Source organism: Corvus kubaryi, unplaced genomic scaffold (assembly GCF_017639235.1).
Source record: "Corvus kubaryi isolate FWS band 111438036 unplaced genomic scaffold, C.kubaryi_AGA036_p1.0 37396, whole genome shotgun sequence".
NCBI classification, from domain to species: Eukaryota; Metazoa; Chordata; class Aves; order Passeriformes; family Corvidae; genus Corvus; species Corvus kubaryi.
In genome coordinates, this window is record NW_024581135.1 from 18,260,426 (window position 1) to 18,286,741 (window position 26,316).

General features: G+C 35.9%; 2 protein-coding genes across 8 annotated transcripts in view; one reads left to right on the forward strand and one right to left on the reverse strand.

Annotated features, from left to right (window-relative positions):
- LOC121670519 (sodium channel protein type 2 subunit alpha-like) overlaps positions 1-11,873 on the reverse strand; it is a 70,600-nt gene extending 58,727 nt beyond the window's left edge. For 2 of the 4 annotated variants that reach the window (XM_042040867.1, XM_042040868.1), the window contains exons 1-3: positions 11,608-11,873; positions 2,893-3,139; positions 2,065-2,319 (exon numbers count right to left, since the gene is read on the reverse strand). The gene's annotated coding sequence lies outside the window, so the exon portion shown is untranslated. The remainder of the gene's footprint in view (positions 1-2,064; positions 2,320-2,892; positions 3,140-11,607) is intronic. The other 2 variants (XM_042040870.1, XM_042040869.1) reach the window with 2 other exon arrangements.
- Positions 11,874-21,699: 9,826 nt separating this feature from the next.
- Positions 21,700-26,316, forward strand: part of SCN2A (sodium voltage-gated channel alpha subunit 2) — a 76,381-nt gene continuing 71,764 nt past the window's right edge. For all 4 annotated transcript variants that reach the window (XM_042040776.1, XM_042040779.1, XM_042040775.1 and 1 more), the window contains exon 1: positions 21,700-22,008. The gene's annotated coding sequence lies outside the window, so the exon portion shown is untranslated. The remainder of the gene's footprint in view (positions 22,009-26,316) is intronic.

Here is a 26,316-nt window from a genome sequence, read left to right on the forward strand (position 1 = left end):
ATAAATTACATTTAAGTTACTGTGCTCTGATCAAACTCCAAATCAGGAAATGCTGCCTTCAGTTTGTTCTAGAAAGAAAAGGATAGGTAAGTACAAGTTTCTTGTGAAGAACTAAAATTAAATATTTTCATTGACATTTCTCATGGCTTTTGTGCACAGAGAATAATTTCAGGAAGAAAAATGTGGTCTGAAATTTTTTTTTAAGTTATAGATCATTATATTTTCATAACTGACATTTAACATAATTCACCATTTATCCTGGCATATTTACCCTATTTTTTACTGCTTTAAAAATATTTGAGTAAGAAACAGAATTCCAAAAAGAAAAAAAGAGACCCAAAATGTCACTGCTGTAGTTCACAGTAGTAAATGCAATGCAATGCAGATTTCTTTGAAATATGTAAAGAGACATTCAGTTAAAATTATCTGTGGGTCCTAAGGCAAGGAATATATGAAAGTTGATTTCATAAAAATAGGTATTTCAAGGAAAGGAATGATTTCCTCAAAGGTGAAAACAGCCTCCAGAACTTAGCACCTGGTCAGAACCTGCCTATTATTTAAACTGTAATCTAGTAATTTAAAGTAAGCGAATTTGTGTTTATATGTCCTCCCTGACTAACACCTAGGATTTTCTTTTTTTCCATTAAATTCAACATTTACCATTGATCCATTGTGTTAGCTTTTTTAGATTATAATTTATCTATAGCAATGACTGTATTTGTATTTTGTATTTTTGTCTGTATTTGCACAGTCAGCCTCAGTAGCCTATAGGCATTAGTGTTACATAACTATTCAAAATAAAAATAATGAAATCTCCACCAGCTGTTTATTAATAAAATTAATAAATCCCAGAAGACAAAAATACTTGTTATGAGAATATGAAATCAATTAATAAGGGTATGTCACAGAGACAATATTCCTTAATAAAAACTTGCCTTAAAATGATTTAGAATGGGGTGAATTAGAATAAGTGGCTGAATATGAACTGGTAGTTCACATTGGCTGAAAACCCGGCCAAAGAATAGTAAATGCAATAAATGCTTCAGGTGCTTCAGGGGTATTACATGCAATTTTATTTCATGTTCTCAGTAATGACTTGAAATTAGGTGTGAAAGTACATTAACTAAACCTTAGAACCCCAACCTCAGCAAAAGAAAACACTGTAAGACTTTGGAAATCTGTATAGAATATGTTACATGAGGTTCAGTCTGATTGGTGAAAGACTAGGCAGATGGGAAAACATTCAAAACATTAGATTAGATTAGATTAGATTAGATTAGATTAGAGGCTGGAAAGCAATTTCAGACCTGTCTGAAAGATCCAGAAGCCACTTCTTGGGAAAATATTATTGGACACTGCTCTCTCTCACTAGACATTGCTATGGATAGCCTTTCTCCCCATTTATTTGTCTGTTTCTGCCCATTGCCATTCCAGTCACCTCCCTCCTTCCTTCCTTCCTTCCTTCGACCTCTCTTGAACATTTGCTTTCGAATTTGTTTGTTCCTATATCTTATCTTAGTCCTTACTAATCAAAAATTGATAGGTTATGTAAAGGAATGGACTTGAATTCCTCAGATATCTAGCTGCAAGTTGTAGAACTCCCAAAATAAATCATCTGACCCATTTATCTATAAAAATTGACCAAAACCTCTAGGAATTCTTTAAATGCAAGCCTGCCTTGTATTTTCTTTAACACTGTGAGTTGCCTCTGAAAATGTGTGAAAAGAGATCATGTGTCAATACTTGAAGTATTGGAGAAACCTGAGGACAAATGAAAACCATATGCAATTGAAGAGGAAGAAGAAGGGTCTCTTAGCCCACCAGCCTAATTGGAATACTGTACTCTAATCAACATTTTGCAAATACTTTCCAACATTAGAGATCCTTACATTCCAATGAAAAATAGCTACAATATATGTAACACAAACTTCTACAGCTAGACCTCATAAAGGTGTTCATTTCATTCATCCACTGGTATTTTAGTGAAGATACATAGCGGTATATCAACTGGCCAGCTTTTGCAGTGAAACATTATTCCTGGCTGAGAAGAATAGAGAGTCTTACCTTTATTTTTCTAAGAAATGCCAAATCTCAGAATTTAACCTCTGCATCTTTTGCTAATGTGAAAAGAAAAAGACTGCATTTCTAGCAGAAAATGGAATTGGGAAGAAAGGCTTCTCCTTAGGACCTGAAGCTTCTTCAGGACTGCAGTTCCTTCAAGGCTCTCTCATTCTTTGTTCCTGTGTCCAAAGCTTCCCAAAAATTAATTGCAGTAGACAAAGATAAGTCTACATATTCACATGGACATATTTTTCTAACCTAAGAGCACCAAGAAGTAAGAAAAACAGGATTGAAAATTAGTTATTTCACAAAACCTAATACAGACCAAAAGTACATTTAAGAATATTCTTTAAGTGATATGCTTTTCAAAGATCCCACTTCATCTTTTACCTGTGTGCTTTAACTAAAAGGGAAAAATGGGTCGTGTTGAAATTCCTGCATCACTAGTAAAGTCTTTGGTAGATGGGGTAACTGTGCCCAGACTAACAGGAGTGCTCTCACCCGTCATTTGGGGAAGTCAACAGTGTATCATTACTCCCAATGGATTTACTGTCTTTAAGCACGCATAGAAATTAATTAACTCTATATTTGCATGAAAATATGGCTACTTCTTCAAGTTATTTATCTTAGAGATTACAAGTGTTTTTCTTTGTGCAACAAAATTTTTCTTCCCTGCCAAGTAATATAATAGCAGAAAAACACAGTATCTTCAGGTTCTTCAGAATAAATTACTTGCATCCTTACAAGCGCTGACCAAAGGTTGGCCATGTCTTCCTCAGGCTTTAATAATCTGAGTATCCCATTTTCATTAAATTTAAGTAGTCTACTTACATCTTACACATATTAGTCTTCAGCCATTGAGATTGAGATGAGCTGTCTTTGAGACATTTATTCTCATTTGGATATCTCATCTAGATATATTTCTGGCCTTTTTTACTTTTCTGTGTTGTTATTTTGCTTTTACTCCTAGAGAAGAAAAGAAGACATCCCTCTCTTTTAGGTCTCTGCTCTTTCCAAAGCAGCCCTTAATAATACTTTTCTCCAAATACAGTGAGATTGAACAGCCACTGTAGAAACTCTGTAGATAAAATAAAGAAAATCTGAGTAGACACAGATCAGGTCAGAGAGAACACAAAAAGTGGGAAAACAAAAAGTGAAAGCTTAGACCACTGCTTCTCTAACTCTTAAAGATAGAGGATCTCCAAGTACTTCAAGTACAGAAAATATGTTTCAAAAACTAACCTAGAATTCACCTAGTACTATTTCCTATCAATCTAGAATTGCATTTTCCCAAATATACAATAAGTGGTACCACAATTAGATCTTCCATTGTTTAATAATGTAACCTAAACTCGTCCCAATGATGGCTAAGAGCAAATTCTTTCAATGCCTTTGTCATTTTGAGTAAGGCACTGATTCAGCACATTTTTCTGTGGTGAGTCACTACTGGGGAGCTTCCACCAAAGACATCTGAAAGCTGTATCTCCAGTAGTGACCTCAGGGAATTATGACTCTGCCACCATTGATACTTATCCACCAATGCATATTTTACACTGAATGCAGCTTTCCCTGGGGGTACGTACGAGACTTCCCCATCCCTTGGACTATTGGGTGCATCTGGATTCTGCCTCTCAAGCAGCAGTGGCTGAAATCTGATCTCATGGTCAGATACAGCAAAATGTTTAAGTGCTGTTGCTCACAAGTTTTTAAATAACATGAAAGGGATTTTAGAGGTTCCTAATAAAAGAGCAATCACCAATACTAAACATTCATACGACATTTATTTTCAAAAACAGGAGTGTAACCTCTCCAGTTGTAAAATATTTGCTAGTTCGCAAAATGTTGAGGAATTAATTTTTAAAGTGAGAATTATTAATAACACTAGAAGTGCCAGTAATTTCAACATATCTGTATTTTGAATTAAAGCACAAGGCAGAGAACCTTTTTTCACATGTAACCCCAACCTTGTCTCCACCTCAATGCATCATGCTAGTATAATAGCATCAGTGGTAGTCACAGCAAAACTTGAAGGAAGCAGGTTGGCTGAATTGTGTGCCCTTTGTCCTGAATTTATAATAGACCTAGGCCATGTCAGTGTAATTTCATTACAGGATTTCAACTAATATCTCATCTCATATAGTTTTGAATATTTTTTCTGTATAATGCAGATATTTGCAATACACTAAATAAAGAAAAAAGAAATAACAACAACAAAAACCTCAACAAAAAACGCCAAACAAACAAACAAAACCCAAACAAATAAAAAACCCCCCAAACCTCTGGGGTTTTTTCTTGATCTAATATCTTTGGTTCTCACTCCAATACCAACAATTTTCATAGGTGGGTCCAAATTATACAGTTTTACTGTAGATGAAAGTGATGATAGAAAATTATTTTGGCTGATACCACATCGACCAAAATATTTTTATTTAGGGTATCTTATCTTAATTCATCTCCTAAGAATGAATCATAGGTAAAATCTCAGGCCTAGTCAGAAGTGATTCCTGATGGACAGATTACACATATTCTTTCATGCAGGGCTCTTTCCTGAAGTCTTCTGCATATATGGCATGAGCATTTATTCTAAAACTGGTTAGAATATGTTTCAAATTCTGAGACATGATACTGCTTCAAAGAATGTTTCAAACTTTATCCTCATGCTCTTGAGCTTCCTTTCAAAGTAATGATAAACTGGGAAAGAAAGAAATGGGGTTATTCAAAAAGAGATGTTCTTATAAAGACAATTACAGGACAATATGCCAGTGATGGTTGTCACCTAAGTGAAATCTCATGGTAGAAGAAATTAATCATGGGCAGCTGTATCAATATTTGGTGTTGAGCAATTATAAAAGTGTTAACCCAGTTCTAGATTAACAAGAAACAGAGTTACCCACAAAATTAGTTGTCCAAATTCAACTAATTCCTAAAATTTTGTGTATTCAAAATTTAAATGTGCTGACAAGCGAAACACTGGTACATACAACAGTATCCACTGGAAAGGTGTTAAAGAAATTACAATAAAACATCAGTGAGCAATATCTAAATACATCACAGTATTGACTTTGCTGTGTAAAAGAAATAGAAAGCTCTGTTTGTAAAGTAGTACTCTTCTAAATTTTTCTAGGGAAACTTATGAAAATGCATTTGCAACAGAAAACATTGTTTATGAACTTAAGAAAAAGAGAAACAAACTAAACTTGGAAAATTAATTGAATCATTAAGAACTATGCAGCTGAAACCCTTACTTTCCAAGTCTGGAAATGCCCAGAAACTATGCCCCAGAAACTAGTCAATACAAAATATGAAAGAATAAACTTCATATAACAACAGATTAATGGACTGTATTTAGAATTTGACAGTTGTCTAGGAAACCAAAATGGAAAAAATTGGAACTTCTGTTTGAGAGGCTTACACACAGTCCTTGGCTGAATGTAATCTTTACTACACAAGGAAGAAAATGCACATAAAGTCAACATGAAAATAGAGTGCTTTATACCCAGGGTTTAACACAGCATATGAAAAATGTACATGGATTTCTCCGAGGCATTTATTCAGGTATCATAGAACTGTCTATTAAAATGTAACCAAGCCTTAAGTTTGGAATGTTTTCCAAATGCAATATGGAAGTATGACTTAGATCTAGTCTCTACCTGCATGTTAAAAATCCAAAAGTGCAAAGTCTATCACTTACAACTTCTACCACCTCTTTGAAAGTTATCTCTTATAACATTGAAATTTCAGTATATCAACAAAGTATTTTACTAATTAGATGCCTATAGCTTTAAGTGATATCTGCTATGGAATGATAGCTAGTGCTGTAGCAGCTACTAGAATTCCGGTATTCTACCTATTGTAACACTAACTAAAACAAATTGACATGTAGGAAATACATGGCAAGTAACTTAAACTGCTGTTAGCAAAATCCTTTCAGGAAGACTCCTCTAATGCTCAGTTACAGCTTCACTCAGCAGGTAAGAAAGGCTTCTCCTTTGAAGGTTGAATTTTATTCATATTGATTTTGGTCAGAACTTCTGTCTCAGGTCAGATTTCTTCATGCGAGCATTTCGGCTTTAAATATTAGTGACAGGCTTTTCTTTAGACATTTCATCTAAATGACAGTAAACATTAGGATTGCCCTCCTTCAGTTCAATCTGACCTTGGACTCTTGGGCCCTTCTGAAATTGCCTACTTATTTCTGTCATCAAGTTTATACCACTCAGACATAAAAATAGCATTACTGATTGCTTTTCTTACTCTAAAGCCTAGTACTTTTGCTTTCATCTGTTATAAACAAGTTTTGAAGATTACTGGGCTATTAAGTTAGAATAAACAAAATTTTTAAAAATGATTCAAAGCTGTTTGTGATGAGTGGAATTTATTTTGCTCCTTGATAAGATGTAAGAGTACAAGTTAGGTGTATACCTTCACTCATCATTAAAAAGTGCCCTCTATGTAATGTAAAAGTCATCACACAACTTAGATTTAGAGAACTTTTTTTCTACAAAGAGTGCTTTTCAATGGAAAACACACTCAAATATCTGCTGGAAATAAGAACAATTTTCTATCTGTCTGTCCCTGAGTGTCACTGTGGAGTTAGGTTAACTTTGCTAAAATGTATAGGGATTCTTCATTCCTATGACTTAGTATCCTAATTTTGTAGTCTACCAGTTTGACCACTGCACAAGCATATATACACTCTATACATTCAAAAGTAAGTATATATACACTCAAAAGTAAATGTTCTTAATAGTAATAACGGTGGAGAAATTTCTGTGCTCAAGGAAATCAAGTTGGTATCATGTTAATTGCATCTGAGGAAAAAAAATCCTGCATTTTTAGGTGGGACACAGACAAATTCACATTCAGGTTTCCAAGACTGCCACATGTATATTTCAAATATTAATAAAAAGGGATAAAAATATTCTTGTATCAGAGTCTTCGTACAGTTACAGAGTTGTCCTCTGTGACTGGCTTTTGAGAAGGCAATGAGGGTTGTTTGTTAAGAAAGCACATTCATTTAACATCTGAAAACTTTGTATGTGGACATATTTAAAATTGAACCAAGAAATTTAGGTTCCTATGAGTATATTTTTAACCAACACAAATTTGGAATTCCTCAGTGTGTCCAAACATTAAATGGTAGTACAATAATGCCTAAGAAAGGGCAGGGGTTTTCAGGATATGCAAACCTAGGCAAGCAAGAAATTGGGACATGTGGGCCCAAATTCAGGCTACATGGACTCAAACAGTTTCTGCTTCTATTCCAGGACTACCAGGCAGTGAAAGGACATAATTTATGAGGAATGGTTACAGACATTTTCTCAATTAATAAAGTAGCCAGGCCACATAGTGCTATGTTGCCCTACATAAAAAGAGCTATTTTTCCTGAGAACAATTAATTTCCTCGTTTACTTCTTCATCTGCATTTCTGTAGTGAATTTGAACACAAACTTGTAACTTCCTAGAATCCTATATAATCATGCATAATAATTTATGGTGAAGCAGCTAAAGGAAGTTTCTTGCTTCACATTGTTCTTAAAATAAATTATGCTAAAAGACCATAAACACTGATCCCCTCTCATATTGCAAAGGGGGCCCTTAAAATGAAACAAGCAACATCTAATTTAAGCATAAATAATCTATAAATGGAAATTGCCTGCAGTGTATACTTATTGCAGGATCTTCCTGTTAAGTGGTAATAATGGGTATGGTAAGGGGGATCACAGAACCAATAGTGCTGATGCTCATCCCAGCCATTTTCTTTACAGGACTCTGTGATATCCTCTCAGATTTACCAGTGTGCCTCATTAATTTCATTCAGGAAATCCTGTAAAGAAATATGAGATGAGCCTGATGCATCTCACGGACAGGGAGTCAGCTGTATGTGCTCTTCAGCTGAGCTACACACAGATAGTAACTTCAGTGAAGCGTCAGCTTTGCTGAGCAGGTACAGCTCGTATGCAGTTGATATATCTGGGATGTGCCAGACCCATGCATATGGACCATACACTCAAAATATGCATATTCAAAATGTGACCATTTGATATGGGTATATGACATCCAGAAGGTTGATCCAAAAAAGTAGCAGGAAAAACATTTCTGTACTAAGGTTGAAGAAGGGACCTGTGCACGTGGTAGGCTCTATGATTACACTTCCCTAAGTAAAACGACTCAGTCAAAAAAATATCAATAAAGAATAAAAATAAATAAAAGAATAAATAAAGAATTAATAACTAGACAAATAATTAAGCTGATCATAAATAACCTTTTCCTTAAGCTTTTACATGTGAAAGCACCTCATAAGTGCTCAAGCTCTTTAATTAATTTTTTTTAGTTGTATTTTTCACTGTAAAACACATTCTGTGATCTGTCTTAGTTGATAGAGTAAGTGAACAGTAATTTTTTGTAAGAAGAGGTTACCAAGACTGGTACCAAGACCACATTAAAGTTTAGTAACAATTTAAAATCCCAGTTTTGGGGTGCATTACCTGATACTTTTTGTTTGAGATTTGGATCTTTGTGGGGGTTTTTTCTGTTGTTAGTTGGTTTGTTGTGTGTGTTTGTTTCTTTGTTTGTACTGGGAAGAAGTAATTTGGGGTTGGGTAATAAAAAAATTTTAGGTCACTTTTGTTCACCTAGAATTTAACTTGCTTACTCCTGTTTAGGATTACAGTGGTAGTACACACACATTATGGTTACTCAAGAGCATATACTGTTCCTACTCTATATTTATATTTTCAAGTATCACAGTCCCTGCCTGAGTTGCTCTAATCCCTATTCCCTCTGCTTTACCTCATCATAAGGCAAGGAAAGTCAAGCAATAACACTATCACAGTAATATACTAGAGATTCCAGCTGTTCATAAAGAAAATTTTTATGAAAGCAGATGAAGAGGTTGTATGATACCAGCTCCAGTATCAAGGTCCTATGGGAGTCCTATTGGTCAGTATCAGACATGCCATTGCAAGGTGCTTCACAGCTTTTAATCAGGAGTAATAGATGTAATGAATAATATCAGGTTTCCAATTAAGAGAATGCCTTCTTGCTACAGGTGGTTTTTATGGTGGTTGGCACTTGCTTTGACGGACTGATTGACACCGCAGCTCAGAGAATGTACATGTGTTCTGTAAGCAGCCTGAACTAGCAGGCATCAATTTTGCTATGATACCTTATACCATTTATTTATTTGAGTGAGAATGAAAAAACCAATATATCCTGCAAATGAACAGTATGTATTACTGATTAACAACTGTAAGGTAAAAAAAGAAAACAGAAGAGTTACACTGACTGGAAAAAAAGCTATCTAGAATTTTGAAAGTTAAATTTCTAACTTCTAAATAGAATTTTGTGATAAAGAACAGAGTAAATGTCACTTTCTGAAACTCACTTTCAATAACCATTGTCAGAATTCAGAAAATATACAAATAAAGAACCAAATATCAGAAACTTGCATTTATTCTCCTTATATTTAACTGAAGCAGAGTTCAAGCAATTCTTTTCCTTTGTCACCTTATGGCAAGAAGAGCATATAGGCAAAAGGAGCCAAGATTTGTACTTTAGAGAACAAGGTCACAACTTGCTTGCCTTGTACAAAGAACTTTTTTAGTATCTGCTATTCACTGATTCATCAAAAGTTGTGGGACTCCAGTAATGTAATTAGTACATAGCATATAAACAACAAATTATATTGGGCTGAGACAGGAGCAGCAGAAGGAAGTGGATATCATCAGTCAGAAAGTTCCATCTTACATCCCACTATCCTTTTTTCCTTCTAAAATCCTTACTCTTTTGAGGGCAAATAAATTTCTCTCCATGCCTAATCTTCATAAGGTACAAGTTAACTCATCTAATGCCATCTGTGAAGAAAAAGAGGTGAAAGCACAAAAGGTGTCACCAGCATATTGATTAAACCCACCCTACTTTTTATGCTCTCTTCTTTCACTTCATTCTTACCTGATAATAACCAAACTACGACTCTGATAATCTTAGAGGGCACAGGGGAATTGTTTCATGTTCTCCATTGAAAACGTGAAATTGTCTTTCTTTGCTAGCATCTAGTATTATCTATACAGAATTTTGCAATACTGAGCTTAATTGGCACAGCTCTGAAAATCAGTATAGGGTCCTAACTTCTGCTCATTAGAGGGAAAAATTGTAAACTGACAACACAAGCATAATTTCTGTAAATATCAAGGCCTAATAAACAATGTATCTATTTAACAGGTGCTATGGAGCTTCAAATTACTGCAGCAGCTCGCATTGCTGTCTTTAACAAAATGGAGATGTGTGAGAGAGCAAATATGAAATATTAGACTGAGTTAAAAAGTCCCTTCTGAAACTGTTCTCTTGACAAGTCAATTATGAAAGCACAAACATGATATGTTTCTAAAACAAGCATCATTATCACTGATTATTTATCTTGGAGTTAAACAAGGACACCACAGGCACCATAAAGAATACAAATTAAAAACTTCTTTCTTTCACATCACTGCTTCAGGTACAGGCCTTGCTTGCTACTGTGAATATCACCTGAGACCCAATCCTGCTTTTTTTTTTTTTATATGGATTGAGGTGGTGATTTATAAACTGTGGGCTCCTTATTCTGCTGTATGGGCTTCTTTGGCTTTTTTTGTTTTTCTACTGTTCTCTTTTGGAATAATTTCCAAATCAATACTAACATAACACATGTACCTCTAATGTCTATGTGTGTCTGCAGAACCACTAATGAAAAAAAATTCACATATCAAAGTGATCCTCAGCAGATATTTTCCTTCTACCTTTAAAAACTGACAGCTTTAATTATTACTGATAACAATGAATGAGACAATAGATGAATGGACAGTGAAATGAAGAAGTACAGTAATTCTTGTGTTGATTTCTTCAAACAGTCCTATTAAGAAGCATATATTAAACTTGACAGTAATGTTACAGATAAAATGTGGACTATATATTTGGTGTGGACCTCTGGTTAATTAACAGTTGGTGGAGTCCATTCTCTCCTACACACAACCATGCAAAAAATGGCACAGAAAGAAAAGATTTTCTTATATACTTTTTACAAAATTCAGCTAATAAGGGAATTTCTTCAAATACCACACATATATATTGAAAACAGCAGTAGCAAACAACGTAGATTTTATTCCTGAATCATCAGAATCTGAGATGCTCAGAATCTTATGAGACCTGCTCTTCCTGAGTCTGAATATCACCAGATTTTTCTTCCTAGGAAACAAGGTCATTTCTACAAAATGCTTGGAATTGATGTTGCATACCTTGATTATAAAATGATCTGATTTTTTGAGGAAGACTACTGCATTAAGACATCACATTAAGAGTGAGAAACCAGATATCAGATTTAACGATGTTAAAAAGAAAAAAATCACACCATCATCACAATCAGTCAGTACAAAATGGCTTTGAATTCCCCGTTCCATCTTTGACTCTACCTTAACAGCAAACCACAGGGAACAATCCAATTCCAAAATGTGGAAAAGATCATGTTGCCATGATTTATTATGGATAAAATTAAATGTTTTGCCAGCTTACCTGATTGAAAGAGAATGAAAAATCACTGCAAAGCCCAGCATCCAAAAATAATATAATATATGTCTCGTCCTGAAACAGTCCAGATTTCCATCCACAAAGCCTTATTAATTGATCGTAATTTCTGTATTCTCGGTGGAAAACACAGAGACCCTTCCAGAATCCTCTCTGCTTCTGCCTCCGCTTCCTGTTCTCAGTCACTCTATGGTACCCAACATATACGAGAAAACAGCTTGTTATGCGGAGGCGGGCCGGGGAGGGGGATGCAGGGGCGCAGTGACGAGCCCGCAGCACCTGACGTGGCAGCTCCACCTACTGGTGGCGATCCCGAGCGCGGAGCGAGCGCAGCCTCCCAGCCGGCTCCCTCCCGCTCTGCTCTGCCCTGCGCTCCCAACAGCTCTGGGGAGGGAGTTCCTGCAGGCAAGGGGCAGAGCAGACGGACAAAACCACGCTGATTATTGAAAAACCCTTTAAAATATCTTTTTCTTAAAATAATGAAATTTAAAACCAGTTGTCTGTATACATTGAACAGAGCATTTGGTTTTAAATGTGCTGTTTCCTTTAAAATGCATGTGAAGGGAGGAATGAGTAAATAACAGAGCACAGACACTGACTGTCTCCCTAACTGGTGTGTGCAGAACTTGCTGATTGTCTTGATACTTTCTTATTCATTAAATACTACAATGTATTTTTGGCACCATGTTCATGTCTTTCAAGTGTGAAAAATGTACTATGCTTATGTAAAAAGCAAAGCTCAAGATCTTTCCCTTAGACAGGATTCCTCAGCACGTGCAGATTTTTATCTGCTTACCTAAGATTCCTCTGGCCATCCTCGGAAGAATTATTAGAGCAGTGGCTCCAGCACCGCCTGCTCCATGGACAGCAGTATAGAGTGAATAATGTCCCTCAGGCACCATACTGTTTTGTCCTGCCTGACAGTTTGAGGAATATTGTGTCTGTGGAAAGTGAAGTGTAGAAATGCTGAGCAGTGTCAGCAAGTGTTCACAATATATTGGCTCACAGCCTTGGGGTAGAGGCCACTATGGATCCACCTAATTGAAAATCAAGCTATCAGCTTTGTTCAGTCACGTAGGATTTAATAAACAAACAAAATTCCACAAAACAAGAATAAATGAGTATAAGAAGCAATTAATATTTTGCTTTCTTGTAGCTCCTGTAGTTCCTTTAAATGCCTTTTCTGTGCAGCTTAGAAACAGCCCCATTCTCTGTCCCTGGTCACACACTTGGTTTTGGAAGCAAAGACCCCATGGCAGCCAGCATGTATCCACCCTGATGGCACCTACCAAGTCACAACTGCACAAAGCAGTAGGAGTGGTGATAACTGCCTACAACTCATGTCCCATACCCCCCATATCAATAGATATCCCCTTTCAGTTAGCATTTATCCTAAAACATTTGTGTCAATTTGTGAGTAGTCCTTTTGATTTTAGTTACACTTGCTGTACGCTTGACAGACATAAACACCAAATTCCTGAATGTGGCAGGAGAAAACATTTTAAAGGGATACATGTATTCTGTATGTGCAGAATAATCTCTGTATACTAAGTGAAAGAGATGTACCCTCACCTTCAAAATGTTTGGGTTTTGTAAACCTAGAGCACACAGGGACACTCCTGATCATACTGCTCACACAAATTCCTGTTTGTTTCAAAGAGACGTTGTGGGTGTGAACATATACCACAGTCTGATGTGAAATTGAAAAGTAAAAAACCTTCTCCCTTTTATTTTAATATTATAAACTTCCAGAGGTTAAGAAGGAATGTATTTTTAATTAAAAAGTGTTCATTGTCTCTACAGACAGCATAGATTTTGCTTTCACAGGATTATGTTTATTTAGCAAACCCACAAATAATGAGAAACTGGTGTCTACATTTTAAATTGCTTAGAAACATTTTTTTGCAAATACACCATGTTTTGAAAATCAAACCAGTTCTTGAATAGGACTTTCATTTGCTTATATGCTGCATTTCTTTTATTTATCAGTTTTAATCTTAAAAAAATTTCTTAGAGGTCTTCGGACTTTACAAAGTCTTTATGTCACTGTCCAAAGGTAATCATCATCTAGTAACATCAGAGTTAAAGGGCAGTTATACATGATGAATCTGTTTCTCCTGGAAAAATAAAGAAATTTGAATCTAAATAACAAACTATTTCAACTTTAAATAAGAAAAAATAAGAAACATAGTCCTTAATACTGGCTGTGCAATTCCAACAGAAACAGGTATACGAAAAACAGTTTTGAACCTGAGCTGGTTCAGAGATTTGATTTTCTGTTAAGTTTTATAAGACTGTATTCTCAGAATAGCTAATTTTTGTGAACTAATGTTCAACAAGGTGGTTAGAATAACATCAAATTACTAGACAATTCCCAGTCCTGCTTTTTTGTGGTAGTGTCCTTATATTTATTGCAATCTTCTGTGATATGCAGTTGGCACAATGACCATACTTAATGTAGTTGTCTATACCAAGATAGTCTTCCCATAGGCGTAGATGTGCTATTAGAGAAATGTTATATCATTGATATACACAGTTCAATTATCAGTCTTCACACTAAAAGAAAAATCCAGAAAATCTAAGTTGTGTTTGTAGAAATGCTCATGCCACAAAAAGTCATGGTAAATATTCATTTACAGAACCACAGAATGGTTGTGTTGGAAGGGACCTCTGGAGATCGTCTTGTCCAACCTCTCTGCTAAAGCAGGCTCACCTAGGGCAAGTTGCAGGATCACATACAGCTGGCTTTTGAATATCTCCACAGCCTCTTTAGGCAATCTGTTCCAGTGCTCTATCACACTCAAAGAAGTTCCTCCTCATGTTCAGGTGGAACTTCCTGTGTTTCAGTTTGTATTCACTGTCCCCTATTCTGTCACTGGGCACCATTGGAAGGAGTCCAGTCTCATCTTCTTGACATTTGTCCTTAAGATATTGTATGCATTGATAAGACCCCCTCTCGGTCATCTCTTCTCCAGGCTAACCAGGCCCAGATCATACATAGCTCGTGTACGGCCCATATTCTTCTTTAATCACATACAGAGTTTGAATCATGTCCTTAAGAACTTTAAAATCTATCAGTGGAACAACAGGGCACAAACAAATAGCTATACGCATTTATAATATAAATGCATCAAACCATCTATACAGAACAACTCCCCCCCCAAAACCACTGAATTTTTAAACATGAAAATATCATTTAAAAAAAATAAATAATCTATAAAATGGATATATGTGACGCATAGTTCTGGATACAAAAATGCTGCTAGCAAGAATTTTCTTACTTCTTTCTAAGCCCGTGGGATACTTTTCTCTCTCATGAAGAGATTAGCAGAAGTTCTGTAAACCATGAACACCTGCGACCTTGTAGAACTTTGTTTATAGTACAGTAGGAAAATATTTTGACAATGGAGGTTTTAGGATTTTAGCCAATCACCCCAAGGGGTGGCTGATCCTTTGTCCAATTAGACTATGAAGAAAAAAAGTCTATAAAAGAGTTTGTAAAATAATTAAATAAATCAATCTTGCTGCACAATTCCTTCCTGCTGGATCTTCTCTCCTCCTCCTCCCTACGGCTGCAGGATACAGTAATACATAGTATATATACAAAATCTCCTTCCTTTCCTCTGCCTCACTAGATCCCACTGCCAGATCTGAAAATCGGAAGTGGGCATTCAAAGACAACAACAAATAGGCTGCTTTGACAGAAGTAATTTACATAAAGTATTAATATTATGCATACTAATTTATAAAAGTAAAATATAATTCCAGACTGACACTTGTTTCAATTTAAATTATGTACAACTTTTAATGAATCATCACTAGAAGTTCAACTTAGAAACTACATTTTAAAATGTAGATTGAAAATTTCTAAATAATCTGACATTTCTAAGCCTGACATTTCTAAATAATCTGTCTGGGAATCCTGCCCCAGGTGCAGTTTTGCTCTCCGTAAAGACTGAATAAATGAAAAGCTATCCAGTCACTTTTAAGTAAACAGCTGAAATACAAATGTTGAAATATCTTAGTTCCAAAGAGAAAAATAATTCTGAAGTGATAAATATGAATGAATACAGCCCTTGTATGGGGTTTCATACGGGCAAACCCTTCAGCTAACATGTAAGTTTTCAGCAATGCAGTCATCAGCTTGTTTTAACATCAAATATTTTATTTGATTAATACAATTATTTTTTGACAATAATTCTCTTTAGTAATTCTCAGGCACTTTTGTGAACCCTAACATGTACTTAAAAGCATCAAAACATAAGACAATATTATAACCATTCCTTCAACTACTTACCAATATTACCTTTGAAAGAGATCAAAAATGCAGTATTTAGCTAAGTGTAATGAACGTGACTTGAATTCAACACTGGCTGATATAAGTGTATAAATATACTTTTAGTTTCTCTCTTTTTTGTTTCTCCTTTTGTACCTAGTGTGCCAGATAAAAAAAAAGAAAAAACACTTTTAATAAATTTTGTACTAGCTACTAATGCATATTTACAAGCCATGGACCTGACATAGTGGCTTTCCAACCAATAATCTGCACTTTTACTTGAGAATTTATTTTAACAGGCCATAGAGCATACTATCTGAAAAATTAGCTGCTTTAAGTTATTGCTAACATCATAGTAAAGATATATGATCAGCAATCTGTACTTTAATGGTTATAGATTTTAATAATAGCAAAATTATTTTAACATTATGTTATTAAATAATAGTTAGACCCCTCCAACTCTTGTAGAAGAACCAATAAGAAGGCCATAAGCAAATGGACTCAGTTGTGATAATTCCATTCATTCAGTAAAAAAGAACTAAAATTGTCACAAAGCATAAACCACCCCCAACCACCTTCCATATGTGCCTAAGTGCTTCCAAAATATTGACCTCAGGTAAACTCTTTCCTGTCATTCAGATGAACTACAATCACAATCATAAAATTATCATGAGCTGAACAAAATATACACAACAAACACAGAGATACCTTAAAATATTCACTTTATAAAGGCACATACTCTGTTCATATATTTAGAAAGAATAGGACTCTTGTGTATCTACATTTTGAAGAAATAAAATCATTGTATGAAACTGATGTCTAAGTTTAAGATAATTAGCAGCAGAAAATAAGAAAACAACTGATCAATAAAATTTTTTTTCTTATGCCAGTGATCCTCAAGCTGAGGGGGGTCTAGACAGCACCCTGCTGGTCTTCAGGAGCTTCACACCCAACTTCACTTGGCATTGCTCACTACTTAGTGAGAGATTTAGTGAAGAGTTCCATAGGTTAACTGGAAAGATGTAGCTTTCCCATCATATATGTTCTAGATGTTTCTATCCTCTAGCATGTAGCAGGCTCTGCATCTGCTGCCACTGCAGAAATAGTTTACAGATTTCCGAGTGCTGGAAGCAACATTTCTTCTAATCTTGTTAATCTTGCTTGATAAGGTTTTTTTATTTTATGTCTATTTCAGCACAACACAGGAGAATCATAGAAGGCAACTAATTTATTAGGAAATATGTTTTTTTCATGACATATGCCTCAAGAACTTACACAGATACAGGCAAACTTCTTACGAGGATTCTGAAAAATACTAGATTATTTATGTGAGTAACAAAAGTTAGAACAGGGAACAGGCACTGACTAAGACAATAAGGGTTCAGTATCTAAGGCTTGCAATCTCCTTGGGTAACTTCCAGAACTTAATGTATGTATGTGTCTCAGTTCCTCTCCTATGAAATGGAGATAATTCCTGAAAACAGAAGGGGCTATAGGATAAATTAATTTTGTTAGTCAACCAAACTGTAGAGATCAAGAGTGAAGAAATATTTTATTATTCCTTGTAATGTCCAAAGAGGCCAGCCAGGCCTAGGAAGCTATTATTTCAAGCACCATATGTTCACAGGACATGGACCATGTTGAAAAGAATTGACTATATATATGACAAGACCAGTAAACAAAGATGAAATGAAAGCAATCGATTTCAGAGTGAACAAATACGATTTAAGGTAGGTAGATTTTAAGAGGTGGAGAAATGAATTAAATGGTACCTCAGCAACAAGTGCACTAGTGTGCTCTCAGAGCTAGTAACAAAATCTAATAATGTTCTCCCAGGACACCTATAAACAGAGAGATTGCATTCATATGTTTTCATTCCATTTATTGCTACTGAGTCATGTGGTTTAATTGGTCAGATGAAGGGTAATCATCACTCAGAGAGAGAGGAGGTTTTGTTAAGCAAACCTCAAGTTATGACTTATTTATTTGGTAGTCTTTAAAAGCTGGAATGCCTAGAATAATTGCTCTGTTTAATAACATATGTTTGCTAAGTTGACTTTGCTTTAGAAAGTTTCTCTGCGTCTCTTAGTACATGTAGCAGTTATCTGCACTTAAAAAAGTACCTTTATAACTAAACCATGAAAATATATTACACTGAGAGAGATGAAAAAACATTTCAAACAATTGACTCTAGTATGTTAAAGAAAAATAATTTTACCTCGATCTGCTTTTGGCCAAGAATGATAAGGATACAGAACAAGTAAAGTGTTTGCTGCACTGAATTGTGAAGTAAGCACAAGTTAATGTCTTAATGGTTCTACTATATGCATACAATGTCACAGAGAGCAAAGATGGAAGTGATATGTCCTTTCAAAAACCATTGTACTTATTCATTTTCAAATCTGTATCCACCATTGGTCATTAAAAGGGACTTCATTGTTAGCCTCAGGCAGAAAAGAAATTACTGGTTTTAAACTTTGAAAATACTATAAATGCGATATAAAATAGTACCTTCTTCAAAAGTAGCTACCAAGACCAAAGAGTTTCCATTGTGTAGAAAAATGTTCAGAAATCTTTTAAATTCCAAAGCTATTTGTTTTCAGGCAGAGGCAAAATCTGGCAGCCTGCACTGATAAACCTCAGATGCAAAGATTTTAGATCTGAAAGAAATGTAAGAAAATTCAAAGATTGTTAATGATTAGTAGTCACCAAAGCAGTTTCTCTTAAAGGAACAGGAACTGGGAAGAGAATATACTTCATATTTAGAATAACCTTATAGTTCAGTTTCACTTCGATGAGTAATTTGCAAAGGTGACTCTCAGATGTTAAAGGCAAGAATAATAGGCTTTATGATTTCATAAGAACTAAACAAAGGCTAATAACTTTTGATTGAGATTAATTTATGTCTTTTAAAAAGATGACACATCAATGAACCTCTGTTCAATCTGCAGACCTGTCTTTTGTCTTAGCAATTTACAGATTTAGGTCCAGAGCTTGAGAGTTAAGAGATTTGTGGATTAAAAAAGATAAAAAGGAAAAGAAAGGGTTCCAAATACATGAAACAGCTATTTCTTTGAGGCATGTAACGACAGGCGTAAATAAGTGTCTGTTGGCCAGAATAGCTCCAAGCATTGCTCCTTAAGCTTAACATCCCATGCTCTGTGGAAACTGGAGTTTGACCTTTTGCTCCATCTCTTCTGGGCAAATGTTTTTGCATGATTTAATAGAATAGTTATTTTTTATGCAGATGACTGTTAGCCATGCTCTAAGAGGCAAAGAGAAATTTCTGGTAGAAACGAGCTCTATCAGCATGGTTGAATAAGCAGAAAAATTCTTCCAGCTATCCTAGTTTTAGGGCACTTAAAAAAATCAGAAAATGAGATTTGTTCAACGGATATTTGTTTTCATTCCTATGAAGTTCCTATAATTACTATTAAAATGATTAATAAAACCATGAATAAACCATGCTTGTAGGTATTGTTAGACTTCAGGAGATTTAGAATCAGCTCTGAGAGATTTGCTAGGATCTCTCTGGATCTCTTCGGAAATTTTCATAGACAAACTCTTTACTTTCTCACAGACATGCAACTGTTTGAAAGTTTGTGCCACTGAAAAATCCAGATTTTATGGCAAAATAAAAACTTAGAAAAATCCTGTGGATCTCAGCAGTTAAGTCTATTGTCTTTTACTTACTGTGGCACTTTATTGTGGTATATGTGAGATCTCATCATATCTCATTTTAATTGTACTCTTCACGGAAGACACAGAAAATCAAATCTTATTTTGCCAATGAGCTTTACCACTAAGAAGTAATTGCCATGTACCTGCAGATTAAAGAGAGTGAGAGACCGTAGAAGGATAAGATTACAGAATAAACGTTTCTCTGAGTTTGTGTATTTTTTATAATGCAGCTGAAATTCATGTTTATTAACAGTACAACGTTAACTAAATTGCTACTCTACTGCTAATTACATATTAGTACTATTACAAGTAATATTCATATAATCTCCAAATTTCTTGTAACAGTTTTATCTCATTTTTAGTATTACAGATTTCATTAATTCAAATGATTGTTACTTTTTCTTAGAAGTTCTTAGTTAATTTATGAAGTTTAATTAATAGTCAAAATTTTAATATTACATATTCCAATGAAATTATAATTTTGCGAAAAATACATTAAAGAAGTGACTTTAGAATTAGGCTTTAGAATATCAGCTTCAGCATTTTCGATCTCAAGTAGGCCTACATGCATTCATGATGCATTTCCATATTTATACAAAGTTGTCAAAGTTACTCCAAAGTATCTCGTGCTGCGTGCCCTACTGGGGAGTGCGGGCACTGAGGAGCAGTGCCCGTGGAGCCAGGCCGCGCTCCAGCACCGCGGACAGCGCCCACTGCGGGTAACACTGGCGGCCCTTCGCAGGGAAGCCCCTTACAAGTATGGGTAGTATAAAGTAGTACTTCAAGGAAAAAATTCCTTAAAGTCAAACTAGAGTGCATTTTTTGGTGCCAAGGGAATTTCTCAGATGCTCAGTCCATGCTCACACAATAGGTGTTTTGACCTATTATTATCACTGCTTGCACTATTTTAGTATTTTGGTGTTCTTTCAGAGTACAAGATCCCATTGTAGGGCTTGAACAAGCATGAAAATGTATCATTTTCTTGGACACTCCAAGGCATTGAGATAACCGTGATGAATGGTTTAAGCTGACACAAATATCAGTCATTACTCAAACGGACAGTCTCTTCAGCTACTCCCTTGTGTTGACAACACTGATTATTGTGATCATGGATCACAAAAAGTTAGATCATGGATCCTAATTATAAATTCCACGGTTTTCATCTAGATCCATTCCTAGTTAACTTTGCACTTTTTCCTCCCCCAGGCCCCATGTTTTGGTATGATTAAATTTTCCTCCACAGCTGAGAATTGCTGAGCCAACCCCGCATGCAGGTGGCTGCTAGCTGTGTGATGTGACAGAGCAGGTGTATGTGATAGAAATAGAAGATAAAAGTAGAAACAGCCAGCTATATAGCATTCCAGTATAAGGTATCCTTTAGTAACACTAAATCCAACACTGCTATTATGGGAATTGTGGCTAGAGACAACTGGGGTGAGGCAGTCAACTTGTATATTAGTCTTTTACAACTAATAGTACCCAGAATACCAAAGATCTGTTCTAAGATGCTATAAAATGCAGTAGGGCCTTGGATTAAAGTAAGTAAACCAGATCACCCTAAAACCCCTTTACTGAGCAATAATGTAATGTAGATGTAGTATGGATGTGGCCAGTATAGACCTGGCTACATCCAAGCATCCATTCCTTCTGTCTTACTTTTTTGTTTTGCCCCTCTGGCTTTCAATAAATATATAAATGTCATTTATGTTTTCCGGGAACAATAATCAAAGGGGAAAAAACCAGCACTCTTATTTTCTACTGTTCTGTAGTGGAGAGTTCTGAATAAAGAATGATTTCTTAATTTCTAAACAGAACATGCATTAGTACATAGTAAAATAAAGATATCAAGCAGAACCTTGACTTTTCTGCAATTACATGTATACTGATCTATTCAAATACATTCCTCATTGTAAAAAAATTTAAAAAATTAAAGAATCATGTTGTGTAGTTTAAATCTCAATCCAGTTGTCAGGAATTGGTAAGCACTGCTCAGTGTTCCCGTATTTAAAGCTGTGTACTCGAGGGTAACGCGGTGCACAAGCTGTGCGGGCAGGGTGTGCGGACTCCAGAGCGCTCGGTCCTGCCAGGAGGTGGAGCCAGCACGGAATCCGCTGCCGCTTCGTTTCCTCCCTCTCCGCTCTCCCCCCCTCCCTTTTTTTCCCCCACAACCAATTTTCTGATCGATGCTGCGATTCAAGGAGTGAATCTCAGAACAGGAAGCAGGCGAAGAGACTACAGAATACTGCAGAGGTTCCTTTGTTGCTTTTATGGGGAGGTTCTTTATTTCTTTCCTTTTTCATTTCAGTGAAATCAAGAGTTTACAAGCTTCTTTGCCCAGGAACCTGTACCTGCAGTAGAACGAGCGTCTCATCATCTATGTACAAGTGTATGGATATTTCTTATGCTATGATTTTTAATTCTCTTTTAATCAGGTAAGAAAACATTATATTTAATTAGAATGCTACAAACCAACAAATTCTAGCTGGTTTTTACCAAGATTCTTCTCTTGTGGTGCCACACCTAGTTTTCAATTAATATTAATAGAGCAAGAGGAGAGGAAATAATAGCCATCTTTGCCACTGCATGGATTTTTCATTGCCTTTAATTGGGTCTTAGCACAATAATGAAAAATGATGTTGCTCTTTGGAGCTTTCTGGTCCTATGTTTTTTAAGCTTGCATGTTTGTAGTAAGGATTTTGAGTTTGTGATTTTCATCTTAATTGTGGTAATATGTTGCTGTTGTTTTAAGGTGGTCATCCACAAGTGTTTTCTTTTTCTACTGGAGGCTATATTGGTGCTGTATTCAGAATACAAATTGGAGTGTGTTTTAAAGCACACAACTGCATCCCTGGGATTGCACAATTTTTATGCAGAGATATACTGTTGCTTCTTTATACCATTTTCAGTGTGAGGCTCTCTTTACTTCCTAAATTTGTCTTTTTTTTCCGGGGAGGCATAGGAGATTTATAGGATTCTCCCCTCCCTCATCTCCCAAAACAGCCTCTCCCTGATGGAAGACAGAATGGAGGACTTGTCTGTGACTAAACATGGTTTTGCACTGCTGCATATACCATATGAAACACATATGTTTTGTGAATTGTTTTATATATATAAGAATGGAATTTTTATTTTAAAACTTCATTCCATATTGCATGAGAGAGAAAAAATATTCCTTTCATTATTTTTTTTAGAAGCATGATACCCACTGGGAGAGACACAGCAGAATGACTCAGGAGGTGGGAAGCTCATGCAGCACCCCCTGACTCTTCTTTCAAACCTTCTGGCCTTTTTCCTTACCTTCTCTTAATTACACCAATAATGCTTTTAGTCGGGAAAAACAACTTGGAAATGCATTGACTTACACAGTCATAGATCAGAGAAGGGGCTCAGTAACCAGTTTGTGAAAAAATAGAGAATGTGCAATCAGTTTTTTCCCTGTTGCTTTCTATTATAAGGTGGTAAGTGGCACTTCATCAAAATTTTCATGCACCTGCGTAAAGGTAAACTTTTTTCTTTTTGTGGTGATTAGTGAAGCAACAGAAAATTGCCTGTTGGGATTTGAATGCTAGATGCTGTGTTGGCTTTAGATGATTCCATAGATAGATACCTAGGAAACGCTGAGAAGGTTCATACACATTCTCGCCATCTCTGCAGGTTGCCTGCTTAGCTGGATTTTTCTGATCAATGTTTAAATTATGTATATCTGGCTATGGCTCAGCCATTGCAATGTCTGAAGTTCTCTTCACTAGATGATAAAAATTCCTTCATTCTTGAACAGATCTGGAGAAACGATGAATGATCACGTCCAAATGATCTGCAATTTCCTCTGGTGATAAATGCATTAAATAAATGATGCTCTCATATGTCTATAGGCCCCACTTCAACAACAACAGGCATTTCAATGGGATGACTCACATTCTCAATATTAGGCAAGTGGGTAAATACCTGGCTCTGTTCTCTTGATTTTTAGACTGCACCAATTTTCAGAGAAAAAATATTTGTAATCACAGAAATTTTGCAGTGTTCATAAAATGCAGTTAGTAGGTCAAATGAGCATGTAGCTTCAAAGACAATCTATAGATTAACTTTTATGTTTAAAAAAATAATAATACAATCAATTGAGCTATTATGGGCCTTAAAGGAAAATATTGAAGCAGAATTCTTACAGATTTTAAGTATATTTATCGTGAACATTAGGTCTTGGGAAATAGAGGCACATAAATGGCTGTATCATGTAAAAGCATGATCCAGTTACCTTTCAGTAGGAATAAAGTTGGGTATTTCTCTAGGAGTTCAAGCAAAACTGGACCCTAAGAGAAAGCTGACCCTCCCTACCTTGTGTGAAACTTAAGTATAGGGGCTATTACAACCAAAATACTGAATTACTCTAATTGAAGTGTACTCTGTACTCATATAAGCATCAGATCTCAACAGCAGAGACCAGTGTACCCACCCTGCAGCAAGAGCAAGAGCCCAGCACCAGTTATGCTGCCAGTGCTGCTTCTTTGATTTCCTCACAGACCTTGATGAATGGATTTGTGTGGTCACTACCTGCAGCCCTGCTCCACCCCTGAGTAGCCCTAAAACTCTCCCACTAAAGCAATGGAGAGGACACTGAAATCTAACATAGTCTATCTGCTTGATTCATACCTGGTAGCAAGAAATGCAACTGTAATCCCCTGTTATGCATTCAGCTCTCAGCTGGAGCACGAAAATCTCAAGCAAGATTTTTACTGTGTTGCTTCCAACATTTTAAGGCCATAGACATGCTCCCACCAGCTTCTCCAAACCACAGTGTGTATCCTTTGCAGCTGCAGACCCTGGTCCTACACTCCCCCTGAGTGGAAGTGACCTCTCACCCATCAGAGCCCTCTTGTTCCTCTTTGCCCTTGGTCCCAGCTTGCCAAGCAGGCATCAGGAATCCCAGAGCCTCCTTTCTAGAGGCTTCCTGAAGTCACTCGAATAAATCCATTTCTTGTACTTTCTCTCATCTTGCAGACACCCATCAGTCTTAGAAATGCTGGGTTAGAAGACATTTCTGCCAATGGTCACCTGTATCTCCTGCTCCTCTGTTACTGTCTCTGAAAGACAAATAATGTACCTCCATTTCCCAGAGGTGGTAATGAGGAGAGGCAAATGATGCTGTGAATTACTAAATGCCTTTAGGATTAAAGAAAAAAAAAGATGAGGAAATTAATCATTCTGTACTCAATGCATGCTTGTGAGGATATGCTGTAAGGAAGGTTTGGGACCAAAATGCTGACAGAGGACAATTTAAAGAAACATTGAGTAACTATATTCATGCTATTCAGTTCAAATTCCAAGTTTGCAACTTCTCTTATTTTTGCTTCTGAACCTACTATTGTTCCTTTTCCAACCCCTACCTCCAACTGAAGTTAGGCTGCTTCCTCTTTCTGCCTCTGAATCTTTTGGGACCAGCAGAAGGGCTTTGCTTCCACTCCTGCTTTCAGTGTTGAGTGCCTCAGCAGCTCTCAGTATTAACTGCACTGAAGGGGCTGCTAATGTAGAAACACAGCCAACATATGGCAGCTCTCTAAGTATTTATTACAAGCTGCTAAGAAGCTTTTTCTGAGCATATCTAGAAATTATTTTAGAGAAGTGTTGAATGGCCAGATTTCAATAAATTTAAACAGGAGCAACAAGATTCAAACTCATATACTGCCTGAGCAGCCTACTTGACACAATCCAGAGTAAATAGATTGTAGCAAAAAAAAATTGTCTCAAAAAAACTGGCTGGAAATGCATTTTAATGCTGCAGTTATTACCACCCTGCTTATTAAATAAACACAAACCCAGTTTTTAATCTTCCTATTAAAAAACACATCAACATAGATTCATCATTCTTGTCCATCATTTTTTAAACTTGTAGATTAGGAAAATAATACTTTCAAACTTTTTCCAATAAGCAGACTAGAAATGTACTTTTTCTATTAAATGGTGAAGTTTTTGTTGTTATAAGCATTCAAACTGAAAGGACATATGAATCTGCATTGTGAAGTTAATATTTTCTTTCTAATTCAATTGAAAGAAATATCTCACCATTTATAGTTCCATTAAAGAAATAAATCCAGTCTCAACAATTTTATTGGGCAATGCTGAATGCGTTATTAGGAGATTCACATGATGGAAACTACTATGCAAACAAAACTCTGTCAGGTTGTTCATACTATATGGAAAAAATTTAAAAAATCAAAATATCAGCAATAACTTATTTTTATGTCTCTCAAGCTGAAGTTCAGTAATTGTTCTATGTAAAGTTCTCTAAGGCTTTGTGTAATTGTGATCCTACTTGCTGCTTGATTCTTTGCTTGGTTTCCCTTAAACATGCTGATTTTGGCCAGATGGATCGTTCTAGCTAATGCTAGTTGGTTCTCACTGTCTTTCTGGAGATCCTCACAGGTAGTTGCCATTATGCATTAAAAATGCAAACTACACCAAGAGGCTCATGTTCAATAAGATAATGATTGCCCCATGTGGGGCATAGCTACCTCACCTGCACAAACTGATAACATACAGCATGAGCGGGCACGTATTTAAAAATTATGAACGTCCAGGTTTTAAACATACAGCAAGCGTTCTTTTGATGTGGCCTTGTCGTGGTTTTATGCCATATGGTGCTGATCGTCTGGTCTTAAATGGAGTTGTAATGTACAGCTTTTGAGTAATTCAGATGTCAAACGACCCACTCTAGCCAAAATATTGGGTACCATTCAACACTG